We start from the raw sequence: 12,878 nt of genomic DNA on the forward strand, positions 1-12,878 counted from the left end.
TATTTTTCAAATCTTTAAGTTGCTTCTCTACAACAGGTAAGCTTTTTTCTATGTCGTCCATATGGCAATCTGTCCGATGGTTTGCATGGTAATCTGTCCGATGGTTTGCATGGTTCTCCTGTGTGAACGATTTCTTGAACGTGAAATTTAACTTCAGCTTTCATTTTGCTATCTTAAACTGCCACACCAGACTGGTCAACAAGGGACTGAATGGAAGCTTTAGGCCCGCTTAGTGATTTGACACTTACATGCCATTGCATTGCCAAGACAGTGAAGAGTCCAATGACCTGGCACCGTTTCCACACCATTTACAGTGTTACAAAGTGACCATTGTGCTCTCTGAAGCGAGTGACAAATGTTGTACAATGAGGTTACACAGATAATTACATTCTGCATCTCATTTACCTTATTTTCAGTTTAAAAATTTTTAAATTGATTCCCTACCTGCTGTTTGTCACAATTTTGTGAAGTTTCTTGACTTCTCCATTTTCAGCCTTTCAAGTTTCAACTTGCATACAATGGGTTCATACATTCTTTATGCCAGTTTCTATTAGCTCAGTTTGGGGATTTAGTCAATTAATATTACTAGCAGAGCAAGTTTACATTACTTCTGTTAACATGCCGTGACAAGGATGAACATCTACTTTGATCTGTTTGTTACAGGTGTTTCCAATCTCATTTTCATTGTTTATATTTTCAGTGCTGATTAATCTTATTTCAGATTTTAAATTTTTATACACATTTCTCATTCATTTTCTACCCAGTTTTACTGAATATATATAAACTACTCTTGATGTCACAGTTAATTACATGTATAGGGTGTCCCACTCGAAAAAGGCCCCACAAACATGTGCTTGAATTACATTTAAAGGCTTTGCCTAAAAATCAGGAAATTAAATGAATATGTCATACCTTGTTCATTGGAAAGCAAAGGTAAATCACAAAAGGTGCTGGAAGTTACCGCCCTTGACTTGTAAACACAGTTGAATACGACACTGTAGATTCTCAACTGTTGCTGCCAGAACCACTAGTGTCACTGCCTGGATTTCATGGATGATGTTCTCTTGTAAATCTTCCAGTCTATGTGGTTTGGTCCTGTAGACCTTGCCTTTTAGGCCACCCCAGAAGAAAATGTCAGGTGGAGTTAAATCAGGTAACCTTGGGGGCCACAGTCCTTTTGAAATCACTCTGCCAGGGAGAAATGATTCAATATCAGCCATGGTCACTTGAGATGTGTGGCTTGTGGCTCCATCCCTTTGGCAAGTTCTTCATCGTCCAACTGTTTCACAAATACCTGAAACATTCTGATGTAAATAGCACTTTGCATAGTAGACCTGAAAAAAATTGGTCCGATGATTCGACTCTGCGATACTGTACAGAACACGCCAATCTTTTGTGAATGCAGGCATTGCTCGACCAGTGTATGTTAATTTTCGTTACTCCACAAACATGTATTCTGAGAGTATACATAGCCAGAGAGGTGGAACCACTCATCACTGAACCATGTGTACTTCAATATTCCTGGCCTCTGAGCGATAAATTGCTGAAACCAACAGCAAAATGTAATGCATTTGTATTTGTCATTGACATTCAGTTTCTGAACAACTGTAAACTTACTTAGATACATGCTGACTTTCTTCTCACCTCTGTGACATGGTCCATGACATTTCACATTCCTGAGATGAATGTCAGACTCTGCGGGAGAGGCCAACAATCGTTCTTTCATGTCAGTCACTTTTTCTTCCAATAATGGCGACTGTCCCCCGCCTTGAAGATCCAACACCATTCCACTGCTCTCCATTTTGTTCACTAACTTTTGTACGCACCATTTAGACGGCATATGCTGGTCACCAAATCGTTCAGTGATCATTCACTGACATGTCTTTATGGAATCAGTAATCCAATATTGTTTCACAAGAAACATGTGCTCTGTGACAGAACAGCAATACATTGTCACTAGACACTGAACACTCAACTCCAGCCACAACGATGTGCAGAAACCCATTGTTGTGCAGCGTGCAATGTTGCCACGTCAAACATCACAAATTAATGGTGCAATTTTAGCGGAATTGCTACACGTTTGTGGGGCCTTTTTCGAGTGGTACACCCTGTATTTTAAGATATCATCCTCTAAACATTCCAGATTATTATTATTATTATTATTCAGTTCCTCAAAATTCTGCTTCATTTCAGTTATTAAATAATTGTTATTATCATTAAGCTTTGATTTTAAATTATAGTAACTTAACTACTATTTTTCTGTATTTTTACTCTCATCTTCACAGGCACCATAATGTGGGGCTACTTTGGCGCGCTTTATTTCTATCTTTTTATATGTTACAAGAAAACAAAGAATAGTGACAAACAGAAAATTTCATTTTTCTTGTTTTGTTAAAAACATATGTCATCAATTTTAAAAAAGGTGTTGAAGTACAGCACATCTGTGGTTCTGGAACCTTATAAAAGGGGGCCAATATTAATTGCACTTCTACTTTGAGCCCCTCAATCATTTCTTCACAAAAAAATGGTAATATAATGTTGAGACAAAGTAAACTTCAATGAATGCGTCTAAAGTAAACATACAGGAACATGAGGAATGAATAAAACACCAAGTTTTGAGGGCAAGAGCATAAAATATTGAACTATATTTAGAAAATGATACAGTAAATATACAGGTATACAATATTTTAGCAATCAACTAATTCATTTTCAGGTTTAGAAAATGCTATACTACGCTAACTATTTGCAAGGAGAAAATTCCTTCTGTTACGATTACTCTACAGTATGGGTACATGCCTTACTGCACGAATAACTGAAGCTCTGGTACTTGGAAATAGTCACATTTTGTTGGTTTTGGTCGACTGATAACTCTTTTATTACATCCTCCCAAGGATAAAATAGTTTAGCATTTTGTTCTGGTCACAGGCAGCAGGTCTTTGTCCTTTCCATACTGGTCACTTTTGCGCCGTCAGCTTTCATCTGACGAGGAGAGGTCCCCAACTGTGAGATCGACTTTTTGAAACCATTTATACCATTATGTAGGTTAAGATTCCAGGTATCACATGCTGCAGCTATTCACCATGGTAGTCCCTCATTTGCAAGTAATTGACGAAAAAAATTTCGGAATTTTCTGTGGCAATAGCATTTATTTTTAAATCTTTTGCGCGCGCGCGCGCGAGTGTATACCTGTCCCTTTATCCCCCTAAGGTAAGAGTCTTTCCGCTCCCGGGATTGGAATGACTCTTTACCCTCTCCCTTAAAACCCACATCCTTTCGTCTTTCCCTCTCCTTCCCTCTTTCCTGATGAAGCAACCATGGGTTGCGAAAGCTTGAAATTTGTGTGTGTGTGTTTGTGTTTGTTATTGTCTCTATCAACATACCAACACTTTCGTTTGGTAAGTTACAGCATCTTTGTTTTTAGATATATTTTTCCCATGTGGAATGTGCTTCAGACCAATAAAATCGTACTTATTATATGGTGTGTGGTGTACCTCATTGGATCCTGCAATTCTGCAACACAATACCCATATTGGTGACCCCAAATTGATTCGCGAGTGCTACAATGAACTCTTGTACCATTGCACAGTACACAGTGGACTGCTTGCCACCTGCTACACCGCACATGAGCCAACTAGGTTTTCCAATGGACACCCTGGCATTGTTTCCCAATTATCTGCCTTTTGTTCAAAATTGTTTGACGCCGTTTCGGAACACATCAACTAGCTGTACTCAACTGGACAGTGTTTCTACATTTCCACAGCCATGTGTGCCGCGATCAGGTACAAAAAATAACTTTTCGTTATCCTACATGAATCAGCCATCGTGTGGCAGCGTTCCTTACCAACAGTACGTTTTCCACACACAAAACATGTACCAAGTGCTCAACAATGGCTGACACAATGTGCTCAAACGCCAGTGACAATATTTACAAATTTCCCGAGTCAGTGGTGTTACAAATCGAGCTAGGAACTGTGCGCAACCATGCAGTTACCCAAACACCAAAAGTGACTGGCAAGGGGTGCTATCAATCGAAAATGACGTTATAATCGCCTCACAAACACTATGTTGAGGCAAGTGTATCACAATAACTCTTCTTCATGCGTTATGTCTCCACCAGTGTCACACATAACAGTGAAGCCTATTTTTGCTTAGGACATAGTGAATGGCATTGAATACCTAGTAGGCAATGATTCAGAATTTTGCCTAGATGTTGCACAGAGCCAATATCCCTTCAGCAAAGTTGCACACTGAAAGCAGCAAACAATATGGTCATTCAAGCTTTTGCTATAATGCATCTGGCAGTGTACCTCACTCCACACATACACAGTGAATTGACATTCGTAGTAGCAGCAGTTTTTCACCCAGTCTTGGGAGTGGGTTTTGTAAACCATTTCAAATTTCTAGTGGATGTATACAATTGGCAGCTTGTAATGTTGTTGCTTTAATTTGTTGTGAATGCGGTGCTGATAGACAATAAAAGCGGGTTAAAAGCTGTGAGCTGTCTGGGGAAGTTAACCTTGCATTACTGAGCAACTGTTTTACCAGGTATCCAGTCTAGCTTACCAAATTCCCAACCAGACTAACATTAATTATAATCTTTTAATCATCATACGACAACCGGTGATTATATATATATATATATATGTAAGAGAATTTAAATAAAAAGAAATAAATCAGTTTATATTTGGAAATTTATTTTAACATTGATCATTGAAATTTGAGCATATTGAACTTGATTCATAACCAAACTGGTGCCTTATTTAGGATTGTGAAAATGTGAGTTTTTAATCTTACAGAACACATCAAATAGGGAGCCAAGATTGGGAGACTACATACAACACTGCATTCATAAAATAACACATGAAGAACGTTGAAACATATGCAAGAGGAAATTAACCACAACCAACCGATTCAATTTTCACCCAAAGAAGTTACGTTCGTAGCGCAGTCCTGTCCGTCATGTAATTACCACACACTGGTATACTAAATTCTTACTAACTCTCTGTGAAATCTTCCCGAAAGGAATAGCTGAGGGCTACTTTGATGTTTACACCACATGCTTCACGTGGTCAACTTGGTTTGCACAAAGAGTGTAACTCCACAATAATTTTGATAATTAAAATAAATTAGATCGAAAAGCAATTTACAAAAGAAAAACCTCGGACTGGTTACTATCGTTTTACTATTAACCTGATGGGTCAAACAATTGTATAAGCACGTGGTACTGGTCTCACAAAGTACACCCCACATGGGTTGAACATAAAGAAAAGTTGCTATATTGAAAAATATTGTCAAGACGAGACGTTATAATCTGACGCACATTCGCATTTAAGATTGATGATCTTAGTTAGAGTTACTGATCAACATGTGGTTCCACTTTACTCACAAAGTAGTGACAAAGCAACTACTGGAAGATATTCTGAACTTCACACTCGAAATACACTGCATTGCAATTTAAGATAACATTAGATATTTTAGAGCTAAACCTGAAATAAAGGTGATTAAATTTTCAGTTAAGCTGAACTTCAGAAATCCATTGTCCTACGGACTTAGCAGACACGCGCTTAGCCGGAGATCTTACCACTTCAGACGCTCGCCGCGGGCAGACTGAGCTGCTGGGCTCCTACCGAGCGTGCTTCACAAATACAAACGGAAGTGACCAGAGAGGCAGCTCCCTATACCAACATGACAAGGGACGGACAGGACCATACTAAGAATAGAAACCTCTTTGCTTCTAGAAAGCGTAGCTACCTGTTCCGACGTTGGTCCTACTGTTCTCTAGCAGACAGGCTTGTCTGCTACCATCAAGCATGCAACTAGAAATACATTTGCTCATTCATTCTTTCACACAGAAGAGAAGGGGGATGACAGTAGCTTATCATATACAGTACATAAAAGAAAGCAGATGTAGGTTCCGTATGAGACTGTGTGACACGAATTACATATAAACTGTGTTTTAAAGTGTAGTAGTGTGACAGATCGTTCTTGTTTATGTGTAAAAGTAACACGTTTCACTGCTCAATCTCCTCCCAGATAGAAACACCATAGTAAATTTAGAAGACGAATTTATACCGTAAATGACAACAGATTTTAAAAATTAACGTGAAAGGAATCCAACAGAGACCTTTCAATCTACACTCCTGGAAATGGAAAAAAGAACACATTGACACCGGTGTGTCAGACCCACCATACTTGCTCCGGACACTGCGAGAGGGCTGTACAAGCAATGATCACACGCACAGCACAGCGGACACACCAGGAACCGCGGTGTTGGCCGCCGAATGGCGCTAGCTGTGCAGCATTTGTGCACCGCCGCCGTCAGTGTCAGCCAGTTTTCCGTGGCATACGGAGCTCCATCGCAGTCTTTAACACTGGTAGCATGCCGCGACAGCGTGGACGTGAACCGTATGTGCAGTTGACGGACTTTGAGCGAGGGCGTATAGTGGGCATGCGGGAGGCCGGGTGGACGTACCGCCGAATTGCTCAACACGTGGGGCGTGAGGTCTCCACAGTACATCGGTGTTGTCGCCAGTGGTCGGCGGAAGGTGCACGTGCCCGTCGACCTGGGACCGGACCGCAGCGACGCACGGATGCACGCCAAGACCGTAGGATCCTACGCAGTGCCGTAGGGGACCGCACCGCCACTTCCCAGCAAATTAGGGACACTGTTGCTCCTGGGGTATCGGCGAGGACCATTCGCAACCGTCTCCATGAAGCTGGGCTACGGTCCCGCACACCGTTAGGCCGTCTTCCGCTCGCGCCCCAACATCGTGCAGCCCGCCTCCAGTGGTGTCGCGACAGGCGTGAATGGAGGGACGAATGGAGACGTGTCGTCTTCAGCGATGAGAGTCGCTTCTGCCTTGGTGCCAATGATGGTCGTATGCGTGTTTGGCGCCGTGCAGGTGAGCGCCACAATCAGGACTGCATACGACCGAGGCACACAGGGCCAACACCCGGCATCATGGTGTGGGGAGCGATCTACACTGGCCGTACACCACTGGTGATCGTCGAGGGGACACTGAATAGTGCACGGTACATCCAAACCGTCATCGAACCCATCGTTCTACCATTCCTAGACCGGCAAGGGAACTTGCTGTTCCAACAGGACAATGCACGTCCGCATGTATCCCGTGCCACCCAACGTGCTCTAGAAGGTGTAAGTCAACTACCCTGGCCAGCAAGATCTCCGGATCTGTCCCCCATTGAGCATGTTTGGCACTGGATGAAGCGTCGTCTCACGCGGTCTGCACGTCCAGCACGAACGCTGGTCCAACTGAGGCGCCAGGTGGAAATGGCATGGCAAGCCGTTCCACAGGACTACATCCAGCATCTCTACGATCGTCTCCATGGTGGGAGAATAGCAGCCTGCATTGCTGCGAAAGGTGGATATACACTGTACTAGTGCCGACATTGTGCATGCTCTGTTGCCTGTGTCTATGTGCCGGTGGTTCTGTCAGTGTGATCATGTGATGCATCTGACCCCAGGAATGTGTCAATAAAGTTCCCCCTTCCTGGGACAATGAATTCACGGTGTTCTTATTTCAATTTCCAGGAGTGTACTTACAGATCCACAACACAAGATTCCGTTAATGAGGATGATAGTTCTAATACAACTGCTGCCGCCAGCAAATACAATGGCACATTTCATCAGCTTCTGTTGAATTTCCCAGGCTTGATAACCCCAAGCACACCCTGGAATGAAGCACAACATTAGTAGCTGGGCTAGGACAGTGTGGCCCCAAAATACCGTTATCCAAGATGGCGGCCGTGACGTCAACTGATGATGCGATTACCATTATCTGAGGTGGCGGGCAAGTGCCATGCCCCCATGCTTGGAAGTTTAAATTTTGGAGGGAAGATAGGTCCATTGGGCTACCTCTACTAACCTAAGAAAATGGCTGGAAAGAAAGGGCACTTGGGCTACCTCCACTAACCTAAGAAAATGTCGGGGAAGAACGGATAGTTGGGCTACCTCCACTAACTAAGTCACCTGACTGCCACCTCTTCCTAGGAACTGGTGGGAAAAGGACTCGGCCTGTGCTGGACATAACTCTTTATTTAAACAATTAGAGGCAGTACCGCCATCAAGTGTGTTCACCATTGGCTCCTGGCGCATCATCCTCTTGGAAAATGGGCGGGAATTTTGAATTTTACTCTAAGGGCTTACTCCTGTAGTTGAGGGGAGTTGGTGTGGTGCTGCCCCCACTAGAGGCTGCTCATTCAATTCGAATATAAGTTGTTTAAATTTGTGTAAATTTGTTTAAATTTATTATCTACCTACAGCATTAGTTCGGTGTTACCACCACAAGAGACTGAGATACCAGTGCTTGTTGAGCTGTTGGTACCAGACGGGGCTGGGGGGTTTAATAGCTCTATTACAAGCACTCATTCAGCCGAAGTGTGCATCCACAGCTCACTGCATGAAGAACTGAAGCAGCATCAACGCTTGAACATGTCAAGAAGTAGAAGAATACGGTCCTGCAAATAAATGCTTTGCATTAAAGATGCATTACACAACGCATGGAAACATCTGTCTCTGCTGGAATTGTCTGTTATTTCTAAAACCTACGTATAATCTCCCGCCACACAAGAGACAATTACCTCTGGTCTACCAAACCAAAGAACTTACCCAGTTCACGAGTTCACCGCTACTGGGTGCCTCGATAGGTCACGTGATCATGCACTTCTGTCCATAGTAGCATGATGACGACACGTGTTTTTCTCAGCTGCAAGTCTCCCTCAGCCTCCCCATTCCCGTGGCAGTCTGGAGGTGGTGAGGGGGGCGGAAACTGCCAGAAATGGAATCAACCTCTCCTGGGCTGCAGGAGAGAGGAATGAATGTAATTTATTTATATCTTTAACAATTTATTTAGGGAAAGATGTCACCTAGTTTATTTATTACGCCGGTAAAAAACAGTCCCCCTGCCAGTGATCTGGAGGGGGGAAAATTGATGTGAAAAAGGAATCAGTCTGTTCTGGGCTGCTGGAGAGAAGAAGGAGTGTACTTTATTTATTTTTTGAACAATTTATTTAGCCACGGATTTCACCTAATTTATTTATTACGCTGATGCAAAACACTCTCCCTGATGTGCTTGGAGTCACAATATACAGTTTACAGACCTGGAAACTACTCATAAATAATGCAATATGCTGATGTGCAGAGACGCAAACAACTCGTAAATTAACGAAATAATCCAGTATACAGCATACAGACGTGCAAACTACTCGTAGATCACCACAATAATGCATGCAAACACGCTCACCATGCTTAAACACCCGAAAATAATTCAGTGCACAAACACTCAGTGCACATGAAAAACGCAACTTATCAGCACCTCGAACCCTGATTCTACTGGATGGAAAGCCTAAGTGCACCCCCTAACACACGGAAACTGTCCAGATGCGGGAGAGGAAGGTTAGGTTAGTATACTATATTTATTTTGTTCGGCAAACTGACTCAATTATCCACCCTAATTACATAATTAATCACAAAGATCTACCCTAATTACACAACTATATGCATAGCACTGCACAAGAATGGCAGTACTCCACAAAAACTGACAACCAGTTTTATCCTGCTGGGGAAAAATTTATACCACTCGAAACCAGCGACAGAAACACTCAAACTATAACCTACACCTACAAACTAGGGGCAAAAACGTTTAACTGTCTACATCCTGTTGTTGGACAAAGATGAATTTTTTTTGAAAAAAGTGTATTACCTGCAAGCATACAGCAATGATCCCTGTTTGACTTCAGAGTTCACTACACATGCTAACCAAAAATTGCCCTAACTGAAGCCAATACACGCTATCACAGCTGATGGAAAGAAAGCATCACAGTAGTGGGGGAAATCGTTGTCCTAAAAGACTGTGTTCTCATCCATATACAACCACAAACTATGGGATGGAGTTACTACGCTGACAGTCTCGCGGCCTGTGAAAGCCTTGCCGAAATGTCTTGTGGCCATGCTGGCTGGCGCCAAGGCGAAAGTCCCAACTGGTCGCCATCTGCATCGATATGATCACATGCTTTGCCAATACGATAGCAAGTATAGAGATAACAGGACGGATTTCCCCCAAATGCATCACGTTTGTCTAAAAGTATAGTGACGCAGCCGTCCCTAATGGCTACAACGTGCCACTGTCACAGACCTCAACACCTCTCATTCTGAGATGGGAAACACTTTGTTTGACGTCACGTAGCATGCTCGAACAGGGACTGGAGAGAGCCACAGTATCGTAGACAACTCACCCGCCATTCTTCACTTGGTTATTTATTTAACATCAACTTGAAAAATGGTTCAAATGGCTCTGAGCACTATGGGACTAAACTTCTTTGGTCATCAGTCCCCTAGAACTTAGAACTTCTTAAACCTAACCAACCTAAGGACATCACACACATCCATGCCCGAGGCAGGATTCGAACCTGCGACCGTAGTGGTCGCGTGATTCTAGACTGTAGCGCCTAGAACCGATCGGCCACTCCGGCCAGCTAACATCAACTTGACTCCTATAATAAAGTAACTATTAAAAAAAAATTCCCACCCATAATAAATGTCCTCTTTCCACGAAAATAGAGAAAGTCCAGTTTGATTTAGTTTTATGAGTAAAATCGGTATAGTTTTTTCACGTTCGACTGAGGAACATGTGACGTCTACGAAGACATTTACGTGGAAACTCGAAAAAGAAAATAGAGCAAACTGATATTTCCACTCGCATCACGGCTGCCATCTTGACTGACGTCAATCGCGTCATCAGCTGATTTCATGTGATGTCACGTACTTGCGTCATCAGCTGACATCACAGTCGCCATCTTGGATAACGGTACTTTTAGTAACATTCAGCAGTACATCTGAACAATATCTGGACCGCTGGTCTCCACTTGCGCCCACCAGTTAGCTCTGGAGCATTGTGCAGCAGCCAAGCAGCATTTCCACAAATGACTAGCATAACCTGTTGTGTGCAGATTTGACAGACCCTGGGCATCATCACTCTACCTGTCAAGTAAGAAATCTGGCACTTACCGACCCTGTGGTGATTTTCGAGCTTTGAATTCAAGGACAGTTCTGAATCATTATGCCCTTCCAAATATCTGAGACTTTGCATGCGCATTACAATTGCATAATTTTCAGCACAATTGATTATGACAAGGCTTATATCCAAATTCTGATAGCACCCAGTGATGTTCCTAAAATGGCTGTTATCATCCCATCTGGCGTATTCGAATTCCAATTTATGCCTCTCAGTTTGTGCAATGTGGCCCAGATGTGGCAGCATTTTATAGATGAAGTTTTGAGAGCTATGGGGTTTTATTTTGCTTATATAGGTGATATTCTGTTTTTTTCTTCTTCATGGAATGAGCAAGAGCACAAAGAACGCTACAGCTGCTATTTTAATGCCTCCACAAGTATGGTGTTCTCTTTAATGGAAATAAATGCGTATTAGGGAACACATCGATAAAGTTTTTAGGGTAAGAGGTTTAAGCCAAGAGTATCAAACCCTTGCCAGACTAAGTTTAGAATTGAGATATTTTCTGGGTAGCTTTATAGACTTCATCTGCCAAACTTAGTGTAGATCTAGGCTCCCTTAAATAATGTTCTTCTGGGAAAACATACCATTGGCAAATGTTCAGTGCCTCAGACACAGGAGTATGCCTTGGCAATGGCTACCTTACTGTTAATTCACAACACACCATGCAGTAAACTTTAACAGTAGACGCTTGTCAAACAGCATTGAATTGATGATATAAAATAAATAAAAATAAAATATAGGATAAAATATTAATTATTCATTATGTATGATGGTGATTGGTTGTAATTGATATTTGCTTATCTGGAACGTGGACGTTTAATTATTCGGTATCAGACGCTTGACAATGGCTATTTGGAAAAGGCAATGTTACTCGTAGTTGACCGTGAAATAAAACTGAAATAATCGGACTTCGTAATTAAATCGTTTCCAAAGACTGCTGCGGTAGGTACGGACTCATGATCTAATCTCAATATTACAATCATTTGCCAGCCATGCCAATACGTCGTACAGAGGTGATTGTCTACTAAACATAAAAAAGTTACACAGTTAGTTAAATCAGATATATTCAATGAAATAGCCTACAGTTCATAATCCTACTTACTTTTATAATTATAAATTCATTACAGAATCGAGTGCCTAGTGTGGTTGCAACTCGCAGTATTCTTCTATAACATGAAAATATGGCGGTGTGCCAGACAATAAAATAAAATACGTGCTTCTCGCACCACTTCTAGCTGAGCTCTCTCTTCTCTTAATCAGACATAAGAGTAACGTAATTATTCTTTTGTCTTTATCAGCGACACAGCGCTGCAGTTGTGTGCCATAGGCTTTATTTATTAGTCACAGATTATTTATTTAATTAATATTTCGCGTTTCCGCGGAAACTCACGCTCGGCATGCAAATGTGCCTTTATATTGCCCCCTGAATTGCGAGGCGAAAGGACACACCTGCAGGCGAGCAATTCACCTAAAGGCACAAGAAAATCTAAGTTATCTACAACTATTCACATGACTTACATTACACACATTATACACATTATATACAAAATTTGAATGACGCGGGTGCGCCGTAGAAGTTCTTATGTTGGCAGATAGAGTGCGCGCATGCGCAGAAGCGTCTGTGTGACTCCGACAGTGCCGTTATATCATACAGTTAGATCACGCGGCACAGTATTGCAGTTCATATTGTTCGTGTGCGCGTGTATCTTAGTCGTTGCACAAAGAAAATATTCAACCAAGATTACATATGAAGACTACATTCTATGACAGGTAACTTAGTTTTAAATTTACAATATTTGTTATATCACAATACAACTTAGATTGTTGAATGTTCTTAGTTACATA

Source organism: Schistocerca nitens, chromosome 5 (assembly GCF_023898315.1).
Source record: "Schistocerca nitens isolate TAMUIC-IGC-003100 chromosome 5, iqSchNite1.1, whole genome shotgun sequence".
NCBI classification, from domain to species: Eukaryota; Metazoa; Arthropoda; class Insecta; order Orthoptera; family Acrididae; genus Schistocerca; species Schistocerca nitens.